The sequence below is a fragment of the Sorex fumeus genome, unplaced genomic scaffold (assembly GCF_029834395.1).
Source record: "Sorex fumeus unplaced genomic scaffold, SorFum_2.1 ptg000044l, whole genome shotgun sequence".
NCBI lineage: Eukaryota > Metazoa > Chordata > Mammalia > Eulipotyphla > Soricidae > Sorex > Sorex fumeus.
Genome location: NW_026606101.1, coordinates 27,214,869 through 27,237,844, shown reverse-complemented (window position 1 = coordinate 27,237,844; position 22,976 = coordinate 27,214,869). Strand labels below are relative to the sequence as shown.

The 22,976-nt window shown below is 39.0% G+C and overlaps 1 protein-coding gene and 1 pseudogene across 1 annotated transcript in view; one reads left to right on the top strand and one right to left on the bottom strand.

The window, feature by feature from the left end:
• PAK5 (p21 (RAC1) activated kinase 5) overlaps positions 1-22,976 on the top strand; it is a 340,402-nt gene that overhangs the window by 14,440 nt on the left and 302,986 nt on the right. The gene's annotated exons all lie outside the window — the stretch shown is intronic.
• Positions 16,130-22,976, bottom strand: part of LOC130030344 (dnaJ homolog subfamily A member 1-like) — a 46,897-nt pseudogene continuing 40,050 nt past the window's right edge.

The following is a 22,976-nucleotide window of genomic DNA, read 5'->3' as shown; positions in this document are numbered from 1 at the left end:
TCGACATGATGAACTCAGACAGTCTCTCACCCTGTTCGTTCCATTCTAGGCCATGGGTCCCAATGTGAAGTTCTTCAGCTGATCTTCTCGGTCCTATCTTGGCATTAAAATCACCCACAATGATCTTGTAGAAGGTGTGGTCTTCTTTATAGAACTTCTCCAGCTCCATGTAGAACTTCTCAATTTCTCTTTCATCATAATGAGATGTCAGTGCGTAGACAATGAAGATAGAAACTGCAGGCAGTGAGCCACATCTATTCAAATGTAAACGTCCGATTCCAGTTGTTAGGCATTCGAATGAATCAATGCTCTTGGCCAAGTTTGTGTTGACAAGGACACCGACGCCTCCAACACCTCTTTTATCGCATGTTCCAAGGAACAATTCTTCTCCAGTGTCAAAAACGGCATGGTTAGATTCATGCCTTCTTGTCTCGGTCAGACCAATGATGTCGTACTTGATCTTTCGTGCTTATACCATCAGGTCTTCGATGGATGCATCTGATGCTAGCGTACGTGCACTGAAAGTACAGATGATCATTTTTGTCTTCCTTCGTTGTGGCAGCCTAGTTCGACCTTGAGATTTTATTGGCCTCTCAGGCAACCGCAAGCTAACGTCCGAGCTCGCAAAGCAGTGCAGAGATGCGATCAAGGAAGACCTCAAAGAGAGAAGAGCAGAAGTGCTGGTAGAAGTGGCAGAAGCCGGGAAAAGTATTCGTAACACCTGCCTGTCCTTCGCCAACTACAAGACCAAGATGACTGCCCTCCGACATCCTGATGGATTCATCACATCCTCCAGAACAGCAATGGAGAAGATTATCCATGACTTCTACTCAAATCTCTTCAATAGCCATGTCCACTTGCCGACATACCAAATTCCACAGGATGGATATGTCGTTCTCAACATTCTCCCTTCCGAAATCCGACACGCCATTTCGTCAGTAAAGAAATGAACAGCACTTGGCCCAGACAAGGTCAGACCTGAGCACCTGAAGAACCTGCCATCAGTACTCATCAATACACTGGCTTGGCTCTTCACACGCTACCTGTCTGAATGCAAGGTTCCGTCCCACTGGAAAACCAGCAGGACCGTACTACTGTTCAAGAAGGGAGACATCCTTGACATTGGCAACTATCGCCCGATCTGCCTATTGTCTGTCATCTACAAGTTATTCACTCGAGTCATCCTAAGTAGGATTGGCAGAACACTAGATGAAAGATAACCATGCGAATAAGCCGGGTTCCGCAAAGGATTCAGCACCATCGACCATATCCACACGATAACCAAGCTCATTGAGGTTTCTCGGGAGTTCAAGATGCTGCTCTGTTTAACGTTCATTGATTTAAAAAAGGCCTTTGATTCTGTTGAGACGGAAGCGGTCATTGAAGCCCTAGCCAATCAGGGCATTCAAGCCCAATACACCAAGATCCTCCGTGAGCTGTATTGCGGATTCACTACCAGGATCTCACCATTCTACAAAGAAGTGATCGTTGATGCCAAGAGAGGGGTGTGGCAGGGTGATACCATTTCACCGAAACTCTTCAGTGCGACCCTCAATAACATCATGCGACGACTGGAATGGGAAGGAATGGGAGTGAAGATAGATGGTCGGCAACTACACCACCTCCGCTTTGCTGATGACATTGTTTTAATAACACCAAACATCAGCCACGCGGCACAAATGCTGGCTGATTTTGACCGTGAGTGTGGAAAGGTAGGACTACAGCTGAATCTTACGAAGACAATGTTTATGAGAAACAGCCTTGTTCCTCACGCCCAATTTGCTCTCAGTGGAACTACCATCTCCGAATGCAACAGCTATGTGTACCTAGGTCGAGAGGTCAACATGACAAATGACCTGGCACCCGAGCTGTACAGGAGGAAGAGAGCGGCTTGGAACGCCTTCAAGAACGTCGAAGAAATAGCTAAGAGGATGAAGAACCTCCGGGTCCGGGCACATCTCTTTGATTCCACTGTTCTTCCTGCATTAACATATGCCTCAGAGACATGGGCCCTACGCAAACAAGATGAGAACGCTATTCAGGTCTCCCAAAGAAGAATTGAAAGAGCTATGCTTGGAATATCACGTTTCACTCAAATGAGAGAAAGAATCCGGAGTTCTGACATCCGTCGATGATCAAGAATCAGGGACGCTGTCTTGTTTGCCAAGGTGTCAAAAATCAGATGGGCTGGTCATGTAATGAGATTTAAAGACGACCGCTGGACTAGAGCTGTTACCGACTGGAATCCACAGGATGTCAAGAGACCGTGTGGCCACACACTACAAGATGGTCTGACTTCTTCGTCAAGATCATGAACGATTGGTTTGAGGCTCTTCATGTTCCTAGAGTGAACAGACACCATTGGTCTACACTAGCACACGACAGGGACAAATGGAGACGTTACTGACGCCTGCTCGAGGAAATCGCTGACTAACGGGAAGTTAAGTGATTAAGTGATTAAGTGGAGATATCAATTAGTTTGTGGGTCATTTGAATCCATAGCTAAGGAGAAAATTCTGGACACTAATGCGTCTTGGCATATAGGAAATTTTCAGAAGTAAGAATGTAAATGGCATCTCTAAAACAAGTGTTTAAAGACCAAATGAAGAGAAACTACAAAATTTAAAGTCTGGTTAGAAAGGGATATGGTACAGGGATTAGGATGTGCGTCTTGAATGCATTCAATCTGGATTGATCCCTAGTACCATTTACCTCCCTCCCCCCCACCAAAGTGGTACAGCCCCCGTGAACCTTTAGGCTCTAATCTCTACTGGGTCACTCTGGTGGTTCCCTGGGACCATAAGGCCTGAGAAGCATGCATTTAGTCATAGCATTTAGTCAAGCATCCTGGTTGATGAACAATTGCCAGGAGTAGCCTTCAAGCCTCCTTAGAACCACTTGGGAGCTTCTCCCTTCTATCAAAAAAAAAAAGTTTGGATAGAAGTGCATCCAACAGCACTGACTAAACCAGCTGCTCTTTGTAAATTTCAATCACATATATGATGATTGATTGGTAGAATTTTGAGACAATGGGTCATTGCCTCTCATTCTTAGAAGACTAGTCTTCTACTCATGTGACTACCAAGCAGGTCTCCGAGAAAAAAAGGAAGCACATCACCCTCTTAAAGCTCCACGGTAGTCCCATTGGCATATTTTGCCCACTGCAAAGACATTTAAACCTTTTCATTTGGAAATAGAATTTTTGGGTTTTGGTTTTGGGGCCACACCTGGTGATGCTCAAGACTTGCTCCAGGCGCTGTACTCAGGAATCACTCTTAGCAGTGCTCTGTTGGGTAACATTGCTTTGTCCTTCCACAAGAAGTTTAGGTTTATCTGGTTACACCCATTAATCTGGTTACACCCATCACAGTGCTCCAGAGGCACTTCCACTTCCATTGTGTTTACATGTAAACATGTAAACAGTCTTCCCTATGCTGTCCTTCCCACCCAGTTAATCAGCTTTCCCCTTAATCAGACTTTGTTAATTTGTAAGATCATTTTCCCAGAAATCTATGACTTTATATGTATAAGTGAAATATTGCCTTTCTCCTCTCCTTATGCCTTATGAACAATTTACTTTAAAGTAATATCCTTTTTGTATAGATACAGGAAGACCATTAACACTATGCTTTGTAATTTAGGATTTGACTGGCCTTGAATATTCACTCCCGGGCATCTTCTTTCTTGACTTAAGCCTCAGTTGCCCTTAGTTCCTAACACCCCAAAAGCAGGGTCCCGACGAGGGACTGAATAAACCCAGGGCAAGCAGTGAGCTACCCTGGCAGCGAAATGGGCCAGGCCAAAGTGCCACAATTCTTAACTATAAGTTAAGAGTTTGATCATAGACAAATGCTGTCATGATCCAAAGGTAATGACAAGACTAGGATCCTGCTAGGTGTGGGAAAGACTATCTGGCCTGAGCACTGTAGTCTGAGATCGAGATGGCCCTAGGAGAGCAATTCTATTAAGTTTAATATATTTCTTACTGTATCCATACAAAATGATTTATATTATATTCTTATATGCTTGTCGGACAAGGAGAGGAAAGGCACACCCATGGGATTATGCTCTAGGGTGGATCCTCCTGCTGAGGAAGGATCTGTCCTAGGAGCGGTCTTCTCTGAGGCTAAGATTTCTACCCCTATTGATCTCCACCCCTATTGATTGTGACCACACCTATATGTAATTGTTTCCCCCATTCTCTTGGAGAGAGATATAAGGAGACTGTAGATTGGGCAGGGGGTGCAGAGACAGAAGGAGAGATGAGGAGAGACAGAGAGAGACAGGAGCAGAGACAGATGAGGAGAGAATCAGAATAAACTACGACTAATACCTACCAGCCTGGCCCTCATTCCTTCCTCCACCTGACCATCGCCATCGACCTCTCCGGGGTGGGAGAAGGGTGAGACTACCGAACGCGGGCGGCGGAAGAGATAGAGCCACCGCCGCTGTGTGGGTGCTGAGCCCCCCTTGTGTGAGTTTACACAGTGCTCAGGAAATCGTATGGGGTGGCAAGTATTGAACCTCAGTTGGCTGCATGTAAGGCAAGCACTCTACCTGCTGTACTATCTCTTGGCCCCGAAAAATAGAATTATAGTGTGGGATGAAACTTCAATCTTGTTATTCTACAACCGAGGACACGTTTACTACGTCACTGCCAATCTCTTTGATATTTCTTTCAGTGAATGTCTCTTATATAGCTATATATTTACTAAATTTGAACTGTAATTGTCTCCTGAAGATTTAATTTTCAGGATGAAGTCATGGTACATAGTATGTACTCAGTAAGTTTTATTCTGTTTAGTTTAGTTTAGTTTTAGCTTAGAAAGAAAATATGTACCCAAGAGTTATAGCAATAGTACCAATACCTATAGTTCTCTGGACAGTAAACTTTCTAGATATTTCATAACCTTTTAAGGTATTATGCATCATCATTATTCTCATTTTATTGTAATTGGTTGATCATCAATTTTTAGTATCCTGTCTATTGACTGGGATTATTCTCCCTGAGGTATAAAAGATTTAAAAAAAAAGTCTGATTTCTTTGACTTCTTCTTTATAATGACTTTTCCCCAGAAACATACTTTGAGTCAAAGATTTGAGTACAAGTAATTTTTAAAAAAATATTAAGGAGGAGCACTAGGAAAGGGAAAAAAGTAACAAGGAAAGAGAACTGAGTTTGATACTGGAAAAACTTGGAAATAGTGAAAAGCTCATGCCTTAGAATTATTATATTCAGCAGGGAAAGATTTGATGTCTTAATACCAACTACCACCAGTGATTTGTTGAAGACTATTTCTAAGGGATGTTATTTTTTCTGCACCTCTATGATTTGGAAATGCCTTCAGCAGTAGACACTGGCAGGGTTGGAAGACAGTAAACATTTAAGTGAACATTATCAGGCCTTGCTGTATCTGTGGCCCCTTAACATGTGTTTATAAAAGTCAGAGATCCCTTAGAATTCATAGGTAAAAGTTATTATTATTTTTTTTTTTGCTAGCAAACTCTGTGTTGAACAACAGAGATGAGAAGTTAAAATCACATTTTGCAGTACAATGAGCTAGCCATCTATCAGTTTAGATAAGACACATGGTGGATGGGTAAAGGGCATTTAGTTGAGTTGTACTGAATTTCACCTCCAAATGAAGGAGATAATTTAATGATAGGTGCTGAATTAGAGTCTTAAATAATTAAGCATGCAGCTGTTAAATGCATCTAGTCTTGAAAAAAATGGGACAGAAATAAGGCTACAATTGACCTTGTAATGAAGCAAAGAATAAAATATTCCCCAGGAGTAAATCATTTACCCATGAAATGCAATTGCATTCTTAGTAGGGCACTGATAAACCAGTTGATAAAGCAAGTTATCTACTTTAAGTATTAATGGGACTCTGTGTACCAAATAGGTAGTTCATGCCATTGTGGTTTTTAAGAACAAAAACTATGAAAGTAGGGAAATTTCGGAAAAACACTATACTCAGGAAAATTATAGTGGAATATCAATGTGTGCATGAACAATAGAAATTACTTTAAATTTACTAAATTTCTAGAAATTTCTAAAACTAAAAATTGTTTTACATGGAGAAAGAGAATATAATAAATATATTTATGTAAAAGAGACATAAACATGTCATATTTAAGACACCAACATAGTAATATAATAAGATAATAAGGCATAATCATATTTATATGTAGGTAGCACTGCACTACACTGTCGTCCCATTGTTCATCGATTTGTTCAAGCAGGCACCAGTACCGTCTCCATTGTGAGACTTGTTGTTACTGTTTTGGTATTCAATTAATTTATTGAATTTTAACCTGCTGTCGAAATGTACTGGATTATCAAGTAGTGAGAAATGGATATTGAGTTGATAGTTAGCAGTCTATAGTGAGATTTCATCAAATGGTTCATTAATGAGAACATATTAGTTGAGATAGAAAATAAGAAAGTATTTTAGGAAATTAAGGAAGTATTCTAAAATTAACAGTTTTCTTCAAAGAAGTTATGAAGCAAAGAAATGGATCAAATTTGACAAGGTACATCACTAATTGTCAAAAGAATTTCAGAATTAGTAGCTCCAAATCAATATGTTTTTAAAATCATACACACTTGGGTACAAGAAGCTCAGCAGGGAGCTGCAAATTCAGAGTACTGCGGGTATGGCCCCAACCCAGCCACCTCAAATTAAAATAACTGTTCAGGGGCTGGAGTGATAGCACAGTGGACAGGGCGTTTGCCTTGCACATGGCCAACCCGGGTTTGATTCCCAGCATCCCATGTGGTCACCTGAGCACCGCCAGGAGTAATTCCTGAGTGCAGAGCCAGGAGTAACTCCTGTGCATTGCCGGGTGTGACCCCAAAAGCAAAAAAAAAAAAAAAAATAAGTGTTCAGCCTTGACATTGAAGTTTGGTATTAGGAAGCACATCATCTTTGTTATAGCAGGGGCCCCCTCCATATTTTTTCAGACCAGATATTACCTTGGATATGGAGATTTTCACATGAAGTAGATTTTCCCACACAGAAGGGCAGAAACAAGAAAAAATTCCTATCATACTTTCCTATGTTCCTCTAGGAATACTCAGAAGAAATTTGGAAATAATCTATCAGAATCAGATGTAGAATTTTGGTTTTGGATTATAAACACGGAGCCCTCCTTAACTGTCTTTGGTTGCTCTAATCACTTAGTTTGAGTGCTGAGTATTATCATCTCTTTACCTAGTGAGAGGTTAGGGGTTTAGAGTTAAACTCCATTCTGCTCAGTTCCTCTGTGTTATTAAACTTCAAGGGACACCAGCGCTTCTGGTCCACATGACTGCTGTCTGACTGAGTGGTGCCATCCATATCCTGAAAGGCCTTCTACAGTGAATCCACTTATATTTTCATTGGTTTATTCCAAACTTGTAAGAAGTATCACCATGACTGGTATAGGTATTTCCCTGCCTTGGAAAAGTGCGTGGTAATCTACTTTGCTTTTATACAAGACTCGCAAGATCCAGGTCTTCAAGTTTTTAAAGAGACAAATATATATACATATATGTATGTGTATATATATTAGTATTAGTTGAGATGGAAAATATATATATACATATATACATATAAATGGATAAAATGACAAGAGCAAAAGAATAAATACTGCATTTTCCATGTATTTCTATAGAGGCCACATGTACCCCAACCAGCAAGTTATTCTGAAAAGCTCTTTCCTTCCCTCCAACTCCTTTTTTATATACTGTGTTTGTCATATCATTCCTATTTTTACTATATGTGTCATTTTATTTTTGCTTCATTTTATTTTTAGTTTATTTTTTGCTTTTTTTGGGCCAGACCTGACAGTGCTCAGGGCTTCCTCATGGCTCTGCTCTCAGGGGGGAGGCATGACAGAGCTCAGAAAACCATTTGAGGTGCAAGGTATGAAATCTATGTCGTCTGCATGAAAGGCAGGTACTCTACCTATGGTACTATCCCTCTGGCCTCTGTTCATGTCATTTTTAGTTTTATGTGTTATTTATTATGATTTTGGAATCTAATTGTTGGGTCTGAGTGCTAAAATGTGTTTCCAAACTAGTAGCAATTATTTCTTCATGTTTTACACAATTTACATCATTTCAACTTACAAAGGATTTCATAGAACTGCTCTACTTTGGAATACAGGGGGAAATCTATAATTGTGTGTGCATGTTCTTTTTAAAATTTTATTTATTTATTTATGTATTTAATGAATCACCATGAGGTACAGTTACAGACTTACAAACTTTTTGTGCTTACATATAAGTCATACAATGATTGAGTACCCATCCCTCCACCAGTGCTCATTCTCTAATTGTGTATGTTTTTTTCTGCTTCTCTCTTCCTCTGGATTGTGAGAAGATTGAGGGAAGACTAGATTTTATGTTTTTAAAATAAAGCATCTCATGTGGAGCTCTTCATATAAAGTCAGTCAGTAAATCTTAATGAAGTACATAAATGTGTAATAATGTTTTTACTTGATGAAACTTAACTGTTAGAGTATTGTATAAATTATTTCACCTTGTTTATGTGCCTTTTTCCAAATAGCAGTCCATTGGGGTACACACATACACACATTTTCATTATTTCTTTAAGGATACTGATCCGGTGAATGGAAGTTGAATAAATAGACATAGTTATTGTCACAGTTCTTTCAAGATTATTTTCTCTTTTGGGGCCACATCTGGCAGTGCTCAAGGCTGACTTCTGGCTCTGTGCACAAGGGATCATCCATGATGGGAGCTGAGGGACTTTGTAGGGTGATGGGGATTGAACCCGGGTCAGCCATGTGCAACGCATATCCCTACCCACTGTACCCTCGCTCTGGCTCCTCTTTCAAGAAATTTGGTGTAAAGGAGAAGAGTTAACAAGAAAGTGTACCATGTTGGATCTGAGGCGTGATTTTTATATGAAGACAGGTATATATGAGCATGCTTAAGTATTCTCTTGTGAGCAGAAAGAAGGTGCATTTGTGAGAACTAATAATATATCGTTGACAAATGAATCCAAGGAAGACATGGAGGAATAGAGAGGAAGCTGTTCTGGAAGAGGGGAGAAGAAAAGATGGGGCAAGATTGTGGGAAATTTGGAGTTACAAGGCAGTACGTACCTGAAATATCTTTTTTCCTTTGTGGGAGATAGAGTTAATCTAGTTAGTTTGCAGAGGAATGTGATGATGGTTGTAGCAGTGATGACAAATGAATGAGGAGGCTTGCAATGGTCTCTGCAGAAATTCAGGGAGCCTGATCTGATGGGAGATTTTAGTATTTCTACCTACTCCCTTCTATCTTCGTATTAATGAAACCGTGACTACAAGTTAAAATTCTAAGTGCACATTTGTGTCTTTGTGTCTACTAGAAAAAGTCTGTCCCAGTCTAATTAGGCACTGAAATAAAACAGAGACCTTCTGCCTATATTAGGAATTTGAATTCATTCAAATGCATTTTTTAAAAAAATCAGCTTCCTTCAGATTTGTATTTCCTGAATCGTTTTCGCAAAAATTGGTAATGTGAGGAGGGGGATAGTAAGTATTTTCTCCATAGGCTAATGTTTTGGTTAGCAGATGCTATTGGAAGTAGAGTGTCTTTAAAATTACTTTTCTTTGCTTATAAGAGACTCAGTTTAGGGGCTGGAGAGACAGCACATCAGAAAAAGAGCTTGTCTTGCATGCAATCTGAGATCAATTCCCAAGACCCTACATGGTCCTTCAAGCCACATCAACAGTGATTCTTCTTTTTTTTTTCTTTTTGGGTCACACCCGGAAATGCACAGGTGTTACCCCTTGCACATGCACTCAGGAATTACTCCTGGCAGTGCTCACAGAACCATATGGGATACTGAGAATTGAACCCGAGTCAGTCACATGCTAGGCAAATGCCATACCCATACGTGCTGTGCTATCGCTCCAGCTCCCAGCTGTGATTCTGAAGCACTGCTGTGTGTCGCACAATAAATGAGAGAGAAAGAGAGAGGGAAGGAAAGAGGGAGGGAGAAAAGGAGAGAGAGAGTGGAGAGAGGAGAGAGAGATGAGAGAGAGATGAGAGAGAGAGAGAGAGAGAGAGAGAGAGAGAGAGAGAGAGAGAGAGAGAACCAAGGAGAACCAAGGAAATTACTGATTTGGATAACTGAAGAATTAAGAAATACAGTTGAACCAGCTGAAAGTATTATCAGGGTTTCATTCTTTCCCAGCTCAGCTCTGCATGTTTTTGTGTGGGCTTTATTCTGATCCCAGTGCTCACTTTCCTGTAAATATGACCTATAATAGCTCTAGGTTTACATCCTAATTTACATCCTAATTTCACAACCTAATAGAAAATGCTATGTAGCCCAAGAGTTCCAACAAAACTCACAGAATTGAATTTTAGTCATTCAATGGTGCCACTGTAGTTCATATGCCAGTGCCCTTCCCAGATAATTACAATAAACTTCCCGAGTCCAAACCTTCCCTTGGAGTTACAAATAAGATTGGAATCACTTTCCCCCAAAACCACCTGGGCCAAGAGTAGCTTGAGAAGATTCACAGGATTTTCAAAATGCTATTATTCAAAGCAAGAATAATGAATGTGGACATTAAAAAAAGTAAAAAGCAAAACATGAAACCCAAACAGTATTAGACTAGCCAAGATAATTATTGTCTACAGAGTTCTCTGGCGAGTGGGATTTCTCCTGTCACATAGTTCTGGCATCCTTAACTTGTTGAATTGTTGGTATTAGAAAAATACTCAAGTATTCCTGGAAATGAATTAGAGGCTTCCAAAGACTATAGGTAGATTCTTTTTCTTCATCTTCTTGTGATCTTTGCTTTTTATCGTTATGTCCTGAATTTGCCATTGTATGCTGTTTCTATTTTGAAATCTTGATAAGAAATGGTTCAGATATACTGATTTAGTATGAAATTAAAATGAAGCATATTTTGCATATTCAGAAACTAATGGGAGGAAAATCAGTGATAATTACAAACTAAATATTTTTGAGGGAAATTAAGTTATGTGGTTAGAGGTAACATATTACAGTTCCAAATTAATATAAATGTATGAACCCAGGTTTTCAACTTTTAGTATTTTTTTCTTTGACTTTTTCATGGTGTAAGTTTTCTCTCCTTATTTAAGTTATTTAATATTGTGTGGTTCTATAGGTTTTGTTTTGTTAGGCAAGTTCAACTTTGGACAAGATAGATTGGAAAATAACTTTAGTAACTATTCTGTTATTTGGGCCCATAAAACATCAAAATGATGCCTGGTACCTTGGCATTAGGTTTTATATTCTTAAAGGTCAGCTTATGTTTTAATAATTATACAGATGCCATTTTATTTGATTATTGGGTTCCCCTGTAACTTGAGTAAGTGACATACTTATACTCTTTTTTAAATGCATACCTTCAATGTCTCAGAAACCTTGTTTCCTGTCTATTTTGGAGACTGTTATCATATACATAATCTATAGGTTCATGTTCTGCTAAACTTTATTTTGATTTTATCCATCCATTTAGAGACTAAATGTTTATATTTATGGTGAGGATGGGAGAAATAGCACAGTAGGTAAAGTAGGTAAAGACACATATGATCTCCCTAGCCCTACTAGGAGTGATCCCTAAAATAGATCAAAAAGCACAGCTGAGTGTGAACCAGAATGACTCCCATTAAATCACTGTATCACTATATCACTGTCATCCCGTTGTTCATCGATTTCCTTGAGCAGGCACCAGTAACGTCTCCGTTCGTCCTAGCCCCAAGATTTTAGCAAGTGCCAATTAGAGGCTCTTTCAGGGTCAGGGGAATGAGACTCATCATTGTTACTGGGTTTTGGCATATAGAATACGCCATGGGGAGCTTGCCAAACTCTGCCCTGTGGGCAGGATACTCTCGGTAGCCTGCTGGGTTCCCCAAGAGGGAGAACTAGACAATAAGAAGTTGCGGCTGCCGTTGGACGTCTTATCTCCTGTCACTCTCCCTATGCCTCATGTCTCTGTTGGTAATGATCATAGAATAATAAAGTTGATCAATGTAATGGTAATGTCATCTAAAATTTTTTCATTCTGAGTGTGACAGGTATTTTGTTTAGAACAATCTCTTGAGATTGACTACTATCATAATCTCATAATCCCTATGTTTCAGATGATAAAATTTAAGCTTTAGCGAAGTGCTTTGCCTAAGGCTACTTTGCCATTTCTCAACCAAATTGATCCTAGAAAGGAATCTACTGTAATCTAAAAATTTTATCAAATCAGACAAACATAGATTTTTTAATTACTCAGAACCCAGTAGTTGTAGTGTAGTATGACTTTTGAGTTCAACATGAGAAACTCTATGGCTGACTTTAAGGAACTTAAAGTCTAAGGAAATAAAACCCAGGGAAGAGACTTGGTGTGAGGTACAAGTCAGGTAAGAGCTGTCATCTGACATGTGAAATAGAAGCATATTGAATTCCTCCCCCCCTCCCCCGAGCAGATTGGTGGGTTTAAATTGAATTACCACATTTTAGTAGACAGGAAAAAGGAAAATTTTCATATCTTTGGAACAAAAAGAAATGCTATAGTAAACTTTTAATCAGAACACAGACTTAGTGTTGAATCACTTGGGGCCAAAATAAGAACAGAAAATTCAGAACACAAAGTGTTTAACAGAATTGAAACTATTACAGAATCATACCTGAGCAGCAATTTGATATATAAGTGTTGTTCCTGTTCCACATATAGGAGTCAGCAATAGCTGGCTTTGGGTGTGAGAAGGGAGTGTAACTGATTTGAAACCTGAGTATGAATTTGGGGGACTGTTCAGAAAGGAGAGATGGTCTGGAAACGTTATGTGGATATCTTAAAGTGCCTTTATTCCAGGAAACTCCAAGCATACCACAAATGAATTTGAGATTCACCCCCTAGGTACCTGAGATTCTCAGTTGGTGTATTTGATGTTTTCAATCCAGAAATTAAATAAGATGGTTATAGTTAACAGCATAGATGGCAAAAGCAGCCCATGGCTTTCAGGTGACCGGTCTTCCATCATTGCTATTGTCATTGCCAGACAAATGATCATGTTATCACAGAGTTGGAGGATTCTCTATCTGAAAATGATCCAGAATGGTGAGATTCTGAATGGGAAGACATTTTAGTAGAATGATTGCTTTTTTATTCATGCCTGGAATGACATATGAAAAGCTATGGCTCAGCAAATCCAGAAGTACCTTTTTATATAAAGCAAACTAAAATCAAACTGTAAGATACTATTGTTTGTGATACTTAATTTTATTTTTCAAAGAGTTATTTATTTTTACCAATATTTTTTAGTGACTGGGTTTACTGGTACATCAAAATTTTTTTCTTCAAAATTTTATTTTATTAAAGAACTGTGAATCATAAAGTTATCCATAGCTGGGTTTTTGATATACAATGTTCCATCACCAATATTGCCACCAGTGTCAAGTTCCCTCTACCATTGTTCCCAGGTTCTTTCTATTTGTCCCTCCCCAGCTCCAGTCTACTATATGATAGACACTTTTTAGAACGATATCACTTATATGTGTATTTAGAATAACTAGATAAGGAAATGCAGTGGTTTAAAGGGGGTGTGCCTAGATCACTTTGGCCCCAGAATATAGGGAGATGAAGGAAAGAAATGAGTGAAGGAGGAGGGCAGAAGAGATAGATGAGAAGCAATGGGGACAGTGATTAAGGAGATTCAGGTACATCTATGGTGTTAAGAAATGACAGAGCAAAATATCCAAACTACAGTCAACAACAATGAAATTGTGTTTTGATATTTTAACTGCCTTATTTATTTTCCCCTTCTTTCTCATTGATCCATATAATAAAGGTGTATCTCATAATTTCTGTTTCAAAATGTAATGAATTATGGCAGTACTAGCTATAAGTGGTTTTGGAACTTGTGCTAAGCACTTTGGTCAGCCTATAATATACATGATCATGTTTATTTTGTTTTCCCCAGTTTAGTTATGGCACGATGGTGGTTTAATTGTGATTTTTAAAAACACTGTCCTCCCGTTGTACATAGAATAGCTTGAGCGGTCCCAGTAATGTCTCCATTTTGAGACTTGTTACTGTGTTTGGCACATTGAATACGTACAGGTAGCTTTCCAGGCTTTGCTGTGTGGGTGAGATACTCTTGGTAACTTGCCGGGCTCTCCGAGAGGGGCGGAGGAATCAAACCCGGCTTGGCCGGACTGGCTGTTCGCAAGGCAAACACCCTACCGCTGTGCTAAACATTTTATAACATTTGTCATGTAGAACCTTTTAATGATTTCCCAGTGGACCCAAATAATCTAAATTCCATATCTAGCACATGGCGCCTTTTTATCACATGGTTTTGAGTCTCTTATTATCATCCCTTACCTCACTAGTATAATGTGACTGTAGTTGGCTTTTGTTTAAAATATCTTTATTGAAGTTAAAAGTACAGGGAAAAAGTATATTAATCTTAAGGCTACACTTAATTTTCATGAAGTGAATACTGCTGTGTACCAACACCTAGCTCAAGACCAAGATGTAGAAGAAGCCATCCTTGTCATTCTTCTAGTTAGTATAGCCCAATGCCATCCTATCTCTACCAGCTTTCATAAAGTAGTAAAATTTTATTATATTTTATTTTTTATGTAGGAGTACTGCTATTTATTCAGCCACTGATTAGCTGATTGAATTGGGCATGAACTCCACCTTACCTTTTTTTCCATTTTTTATAATTTTATTTATTGAATCACTGTGAGAGCAGTTACAAAGCTTTTGGGTTTAAATCTCTGTCATACAATGAAACACCTGTACCTTCACCAGTGCCCATTCTCCACCCCCAAAACCCCGGTATGCCCTCATCCCACACCCTCCGCTTACCTGTGGGGCAGATGATTTCCACAGTACTCTCTCTCTACTTCGATCCCACTCAATATTTTGACACCAGACCCACCATTATTTTTTGGGATTTTACCCCAACACTCAGATCTGCTGAAAAGGCAACAGTAGACAATTTGTTTTCTATTGCTGGCTATGAATAACATATGATGTCGCACGGCTGCAGTAGTGGCCACACGATTTTGAAATTCCAAAATTTTAACAATTAAATCTGGAGGGATTTCTGTCCAAACCTACTGGGTTCCGAGATTTGTTCCTGAGTCTCTTGGATATATCTAAGCAGCTTGATCAGGAGCCAGAGAGGCTGTTTGTGGGCGGCAACTCAGGGTCTTGTTGGGACGGGGAGGAAAGGGCCAGCTCCACCCCCATCCCATGAGGCCCTGCGTTTCTCATCACTGTTGGTCCAAACCTGACTGTCCAGTGGCCTTTCGAGGATGGCAGCCACTGGGCCATCAGGTGGAACAGGCCAAGGCACGAAACCTAATCCCACCTGGGGTGGCCCAGTGCCTGTAACTTACTGCAGGTACTAGATGTATTTCTACCAAAAGCCATTGGGTTTAGAGATTAGTTTCTGAGTCTCTGGGATCGTGGTCGTTTAGCAGTTCGATCAGGAACCAGAGAGGCCATGCCTCCGATTATACAGCTGAGCTGGAGGTGGTTTGTGGGTGTCTCTCCCACATACCTAACTTTTGGCCATTTACTTTCTTGGCAAACTTTGCCCCAAGTTTTTTGGGTCTGGCCAACGGCAAAGCAGCAATTTTGGGGTATATGGAAGTCTGAAGGTGCCATCAAGCTGCTGATGCACTCGCCTCACAGGTACAGATTGACCTGCTGGAGGCACCCTACTCCCAAGATAGTAGAATTTTAGAGGAAATCCTTACTTGGAGTTTTAGAGGAAATCTTCATTTTATTCACTATTTCCTTTGGAGATTCTTACATATCTGCAGGTTTAGTAGTTTCCTCATTTTCATTGCTATATAGGATTTACTTGTGTGAAATATTCTGTAGCATACTCTATGGCTGAATATTTGGTTTTTAGTTTGGAATTGTTAGAAATATTCATGCATTTGAATGAATATTATTTAATATATTCTTTTAATCATCTTGAAATTTATTTTTTTTGAGCTTTCATATTTGAGTTCATTCTTCATTTAACTTTTAAAACACTACTATAGTTGAAAATTAAAACAAAATAATTGCAAGTAGTGAGTATATTGCTGATAGTCCTTTACTCATTCACTACTGCACACAAAATGCCAGCAGTGTGTTACTCACTGGCCCCATTAAGACACAGAACACCACCCCTAGGATGGTGCTCATCATCCTCGTAAGCTTCTCCATTGTAATGTTGCTGTCTTTCCTGATTTTGATCAAAGTTCACCAGTTCTACCTGGTCCATTTCATCAGTCTCTTCTACTTCCTTCCTCTCAGGAAGGAGTTTTTCCAGCAAGGAGAGTTTATCAGGAGAGAGAAAGCCATTCTCAGCAAAGTTTACCTTAAACTCAAGGATTAGGCAACCCTTCTCATATGGTTTACAGTAAACTGGCATGCCTTCATTCAACACACACTTGATATCACCATGCTTCACAATCTGACCTGGATGAGAAGTGATTACTATAGTTCAGTTGTCAAGAGTAGATATTGGCTTTTGGAAGCCACACAATGCTTCAACCAACTATGTCCATACACATGAAAAGGTCTTCTCCTCGCCTGCTGAAAACAGCGTGGTCCTTCTGATCCAAAACAATGATAATGTCTCCTGGCTCCAGTCCTGGTTCTTAGTCTCCTTCACCTTGGAATGGTATCTTCTGGCCATCTTTCATGCCATTGTCAATGTGGACTTCCAGAATCTTCTCTTGGATTATCTTTCTTCCATTGCAACTTTTACACCTGTCCTTACTGATCCATTCCCCATGGCCCTGGCATTCCATGCACAAAGACTGAATTTGCTGGACCATTCCAGGCTCAATCTGATGAATTCGTATTTGCATTCCAGTACCTCCGCAATTGGGACAGCACTCTACTGCTCCTTTCTTATCACCGCGGCCTTCACATTTGTCACAGATCACATTCTTCTGCAGGGCTAGCTTTCTTGTTGCGCCATCATATAAATCTTCTAAGGTTGCAGAGAGTTGATGCACAACATTTTTACCTCTCCTTTCTCTTTGCATCCTTCATCCTCCTCCAAAAACCATATCAAAGATGTTCATAGGGGATCCGAACCCGCCACCTGCTCCACCTTCTTTAATTGCCTGCTCTCCTCCTTTGTCATATAAATCCCTTTTCTTTACATGAGAGAACTTCATAAGCTTGAGAAATCTGTTTAAACTTCTCTCTTTCATTTGGATTCTTATCTGGTTGGTACTTCAAGGACAGTTTCTGGTCAGCCTTTTTCAATACTTTCTTGGTGGCATTGGGTTTGACCCCCTAAAAGATCATAGTAAGTGTTTTCTTTCACCAATTTCTACAGCCGGAGAGCAGGCCGAGGCTGGTGTTGGATAGCAAGCGTGGTGGAAGTGTGGAGTTGGGGGGGAGAGGGGGGTTTGGAGTAGCAGCTCTGGCAGCCGTGACTCCTCCTCCACCTCTTTCCCCAGCGGGCATTCTGGAAAGTTCCACTAGGCACGCTGTTCCGCAGCCATCATCTTTTGTAGCCGAGCTTGGGGTGCATCACCCGCCCTTGAAATTTATATTAATTCTGCTAGAAGTAAAGCTATATGGTATATGCTTATTAATTTAAACTTTTTTTGTGCTGCTTGATAATCAAACTCAAAATGTAAAGCCTATGGAGGCAAAGACATTCTTTATATCTTTGTCATATTTATACTTGTTTTGCAGTTTTACTGGGATCTGTATTATAATGCATATGTACTTAAAATGTACAATTACTTGTGTATTGCCATATGTATATACACATGAAACTTTTAATCAAGGTAATGGGGTATTATCACAATACAGAAAATGATCTCCTTATAATCACTTTTTCACTGAATCTCTTATCTCAGACAACTATGGTTTTATTAATTTCCATTCTATAGAATTTTTAAAAAATGCCATAAAATGTGATACTTTAATTCATTCAGCATATTTTGAAATTAATATATGCTATTGAATGATTTAATAGTTTATTTCTTTAAAATGGTAGGATAGCATTATGTGTATATATGTTTTTGTATCAGTTCATCTGCTGATGGACATTTGAGTTGATACTAGTCTTTTCCAGCATGTTAATATGAACAATTATGTATAACCCCCCTACATGTATTTTATATTTCCTTTATGTATGTAAGTAGAAATGGAATGGCTAGGTCATGTGGTAGGTATGTTTAACTCTTTAAGGATCTGTCAACCTATTTTCTATGTAAAAATTCTATATTCTTCTATATACTTTAGCAAAATGAAAAAAAAGGATCAAATCTAGTAAGAGTAGTGATATCTAGTGGTAGTTTTAATTCTCATCTCTCCGGTGACTAATTATATAAATAAAGAATTTCTTATGTGTTACTTGCCATTTATATATCTATAAATACATAAACATATGCACACACATATATTTGGTGAAGGGTTTGTTCAAATGTCTTATTAATATTTATCTCATTACTGTGATGATAAAAAAATTATAATTGAATGGGGCTGAAGAGATAGTACAATGACTTTGATCCCCAATACCCTATATGGCCCCCTAAGCCCCACCAGGAATGACTCCTGAGTGCAGAGCCGGAAGTAAGCTCTGAGCACTGTTGGGTGTGGCTCCCTACCCAAAATTAAACTCTGGATACCTGACCTTTTGTTAGTAATATTTCAAATATTTTCTTCCATTTGTGACTTGTCATTTAATTTTTAATTTTTTTAAACTTTTTGTTTTGAGGCCACACCTGGCTTAGAGCTTAATCCTAACTCTAATCAGGGATCACTCCTGGCAGGGTTCAAGGGGACAATATGTAGTGCCCAGGATCAAATCTGGGTTGTTCATGTGCAAGGCGAATGCCCTATTCACTATACTATCACTCCAGCTCTTTATTCTTTTGTCCTAATGCTGCCTCTCCATGAATTATGCCAGTGGTTGATCCACATTGGTGCTCAACTTGAAAAGCAGATTTAGTAAAAAGTGCCCCCCGTAGAAGTTTCTTAGATTCCATACCAGAGTTGATTAATCCAAGCACGTTTCATCTTAATAGTTATTACATACATAGATCTGTATATGATGATAAAATGTGACTTTTAGTCACACTCCTGACTGCTGTAGAGGAGGTGGAGCTGGGCTGGAGATTAAGTTCAGTGGCCAATAGCCAGTGAATGACTCATGACTGTACTATTAAGCCTCAATAATAAACCCATGAGGAGAGGGTTTCAGAGAACATCTTGGGTCTTAAATACCTGGGGACTTTGGTAGAATGTGACACCTGACAAGAACATGAAAAACGGGCTCCCTGAGTTTTAATCCAACCTGAGAAGGGTGTATTAGGAACCTCTTACTTATCCTTCAGAAGTGCAGACATGAAGCTAAACTTACAAGAGATATTTGAAGTCTGATATGAAGTTTGTAGAAACCTTAGCTGGTCAGAGGACTTGGTGGTAGCCTGGGCTTGTTGCCACTTTTGAAGTCTTGGATATATACACCTAAATTGATGAACTTAAGGCTATTTTTAAGTGAATAGTGTCAAAATTAAGTTGGATTTTTAGATACCTTGCTGGTAGAAGGCAGAGATGACAAGAATTTTTTTTAAATGCTCAAGTGAAAACTATTCAAGTGTGATATTTTTTTCCAGTGAAACCAACACAGATTAGATAGACAGGATCCAACTATATACTTGATTAAATACCTGGTGGGAAGAAGAAAAAAAATTGCCTGCATGAGCATTCAGATGTTTCAGCTGTTACTTTTCTTTCTAAAAACAGGTATGTGTAGGCTCCTATTATGTTTTCCTTTCCCTTTCTTTCTTTCTTTCTTTCTTTCTTTCTTTCTTTCTTTCTTCCTTCCTTCCTTCCTTCCTTCCTTCCTTCCTTCCCTCCCTCCCTCCCTCCCTCCCTCCCTCCCTCCCTCCCTCCCTCCCTCCCTCCCTCCCTCCCTTCTTTCTTTCTTTCTTTCTTTCTTTCTTTCTTTCTTTCTTTCTTTCTTTCTTTCTTTCTTTCTTTCTTTCCCGCTCCCCAACAGGTTCTCCTCAAAACCCAGAATCTGCATTACTATCATAAGCTGACAAAAAACCCCAACCCATTGTAATAAAGGATTCTTTCAATAGAAAAGTTGCATCAATTGTTCTCTAAGTGGATTCTGTTTGACAGAATCCCCAGGTTGTTATTCACCATCTACTTGACCTTATTAGAGTCTGATTCTTTAGATCTGGTGCAAGATCCTAGTAATTGTATTTTTGCTTGTTTGGGGTCAACACCCAGCAGTGCTGAGATAGTACTCCTGGCATGGCTCAGGGCACCATATCAGGTGATGGAAATCGAATTCAGCTTTGCTACAGGAAAGACAAGTGCCTTATCCAATAAACTATCTCTCTAGCCCGATGTTTTTTTATGCAAGTGTCATAGAAGTGCTTGCTACATTCCAAAAGCTTAGAATTTGGGTTGAGAGCTTTAGTGATGATAATATTTCTTTACCAGTCACGTCACAACTCTTCCTTCTGGGAGCAACTTTTAAACAAAATAATATAAACAATTTAGTTACATACAAATTAGAAAGACAAATGTAATACCCATTTACCCACCATATATTACTAAAATTTGAAGTTCCCTTGTGTACTTGTTCCTAAATTGTGGAAGCACACAATTCCATGTTACTTAAGTTGTGTAGTCGTTATGTAGGTCAGTTTTAGAATATTCTCCTTACTCCCCAATGAACTTCCGAGTCCTCATCAAGCATTACATCACTATCACCCCTCCCCGCTCCATACTCTCAGTCTTGGACTGTGTAACTTCTTAAACAATATGGGGTTGCAGTCCACAATTTAAGAAACAAGGCCTTAGGCAACCACCACCAGTATAGTAGTCTCAGATTTAGCTATTTTAGAAATTTCATATAAATAAGACAACACAATCTGTAGTTCATAGTAACTGGCTTTTTCTCCACTTTGCATTATATTCTCAGGGTTCATCTGTATCTACTCCTCTATCACTATTTCATTTCTTTTTAAAAGGTAAAAGGTAAAGGCCCTCCCGTTGATCGTCGATTTGCTCGAGCGGGCCCAGTAACGTCTCCATTGGAGACTTTGTTGTTACTGTGTCTGGCATATCGAATACTCTCGGTAGCTTGCCGGGCTCTCCAGAGGGGCGGAGGAATCAAACTCGGGTCGGCCATGTTGGCCACTTGTAAGGCGAACACTCTACCGCTGTGCTATCGCTCCAGTCATTTCTTTTTATGAGTGAATAATATTTCTGTATTTGGGAATGTTAAATAATGTTTACTCATTGCTTGATGAGCGTTTGATTTATTTCTACTTTGGTGTTGTAGTGAATGTTTCTTTTATGAGTATTGATTATAAACTTTTGTAGAAGTGTCTGTGTTTAATTTTCTTATGTATATAAATTGAAGTCAAGGTCAAAAGTTTAAATTAGGTTGCTGTGCAATTTTATATTTCTACCAGAGTTTCAATTTTTCTACATCCTCATCACTTCTTATATAACTTTTTGGTTGAACCATTATAGTGTATATAAAGTGGTACCTCATTATTTTTATTTTCATTTCACTGATGACTAGTGATGCAGACCATCTTTCTTGTACTTATAGGCCATTTGCATGTCTTCTTTGGCAAAATATCTTTTCATTTTAAAATTGTATTATTTGGATACTCTTAGAGCACAATTTTTATTACTGAGTTTAATAAGTTCTTTTTGTACTTTGGAAACTACGTATTAAACGCAGTAATAAAATGTGCTATCAGGGTAGCACTGTAGCACTGTCCTCCCATTGTTTATTGATTTGCTCTAGTGGACACCAGTAATGTCTCCATTGTGAGACTTCTTGTTCTTGGCATATTGAATATACCATGGGGAGCTTGCCAGGCTCTGCCATGGGGGCGGGATACTCTCTGTAGCTTGCCGGGGTCTTTGAGAGAGATGGAGGGATTGAACCCAGATCGGCTGTGTGCAAGGCAAATGCCCTACCCACTGTGCTATCATTCCAGCCCAATTGATACATTATTAGATTAAAATATAATTGATACAATTGACACATTAATATTTGTATATAGACTGTCGTAATGAGAGTAATACTTATTCTTTTGTGTGGATATATTTGTCTATCTACCATTTGTTAAAACAAAACAAAACAAGAACAGAAATTGATTTCCTTTGTGCATATACAAGTAATAACTGAAATGTGGTCTCAAAGATATGTCTGCACTATATATTTCCTAATTACTATTCACAAGAGCAAAGACATGAAAACAACCTAAATGTCCACTGACAGAACAATCGATAAAGAAAATATAGTAATATACATGCAAAGGAATGTTATTCTTCCTCCAAAAAGGAAGAAATTCTGTCATCTACTGTAATGTGATTGAGATACCATGCTAAGTGAAATAAAACAAACACAGAAAAGCAAATATGGATAATATCACTCCTACCAGGAATGCAAGAGACAATCAGACTCATGGATATATATAGTAGAATGGAGATAACCAAGAGCTTGGGGCAGAAGGACTGAGGATTAATGGGGTTTTGGTGAGAGAGTACATAGATTTATCTATGCTGCATGAGTTAGGAATTTATTGTACATAGTTTATAATATTGCAGAGCAAACTTAGGAATCAGGTGAGGGTAGTTGTGTTGTATGCTATTTTTTAAAATGGAAAAGGAGACTTAGTGCAGTGGTTCACTGTATGTCATTGTATAAGACTTAACAGGTAAACTTCAAACTCAAGTTATATACTTGATATATGAATGACTTTATGCCTCAAGAAAAAGGTTAAAGTTGTCCAAAGATGATTTTTATGGAAAAATCTAAATAAACCATAGTTGTATTTGTTTCCTGGACTCTCATTTTTATTTTATTGATAAAGATAAAGATAAAGGCCCTCCCATTGATCGTCGATTTGCTCGAGTGGGCCCAGTAACGTCTCCATTGGAGACTTTGTTGTTACTGTGTTTGGCATATCGAATACTCTCAG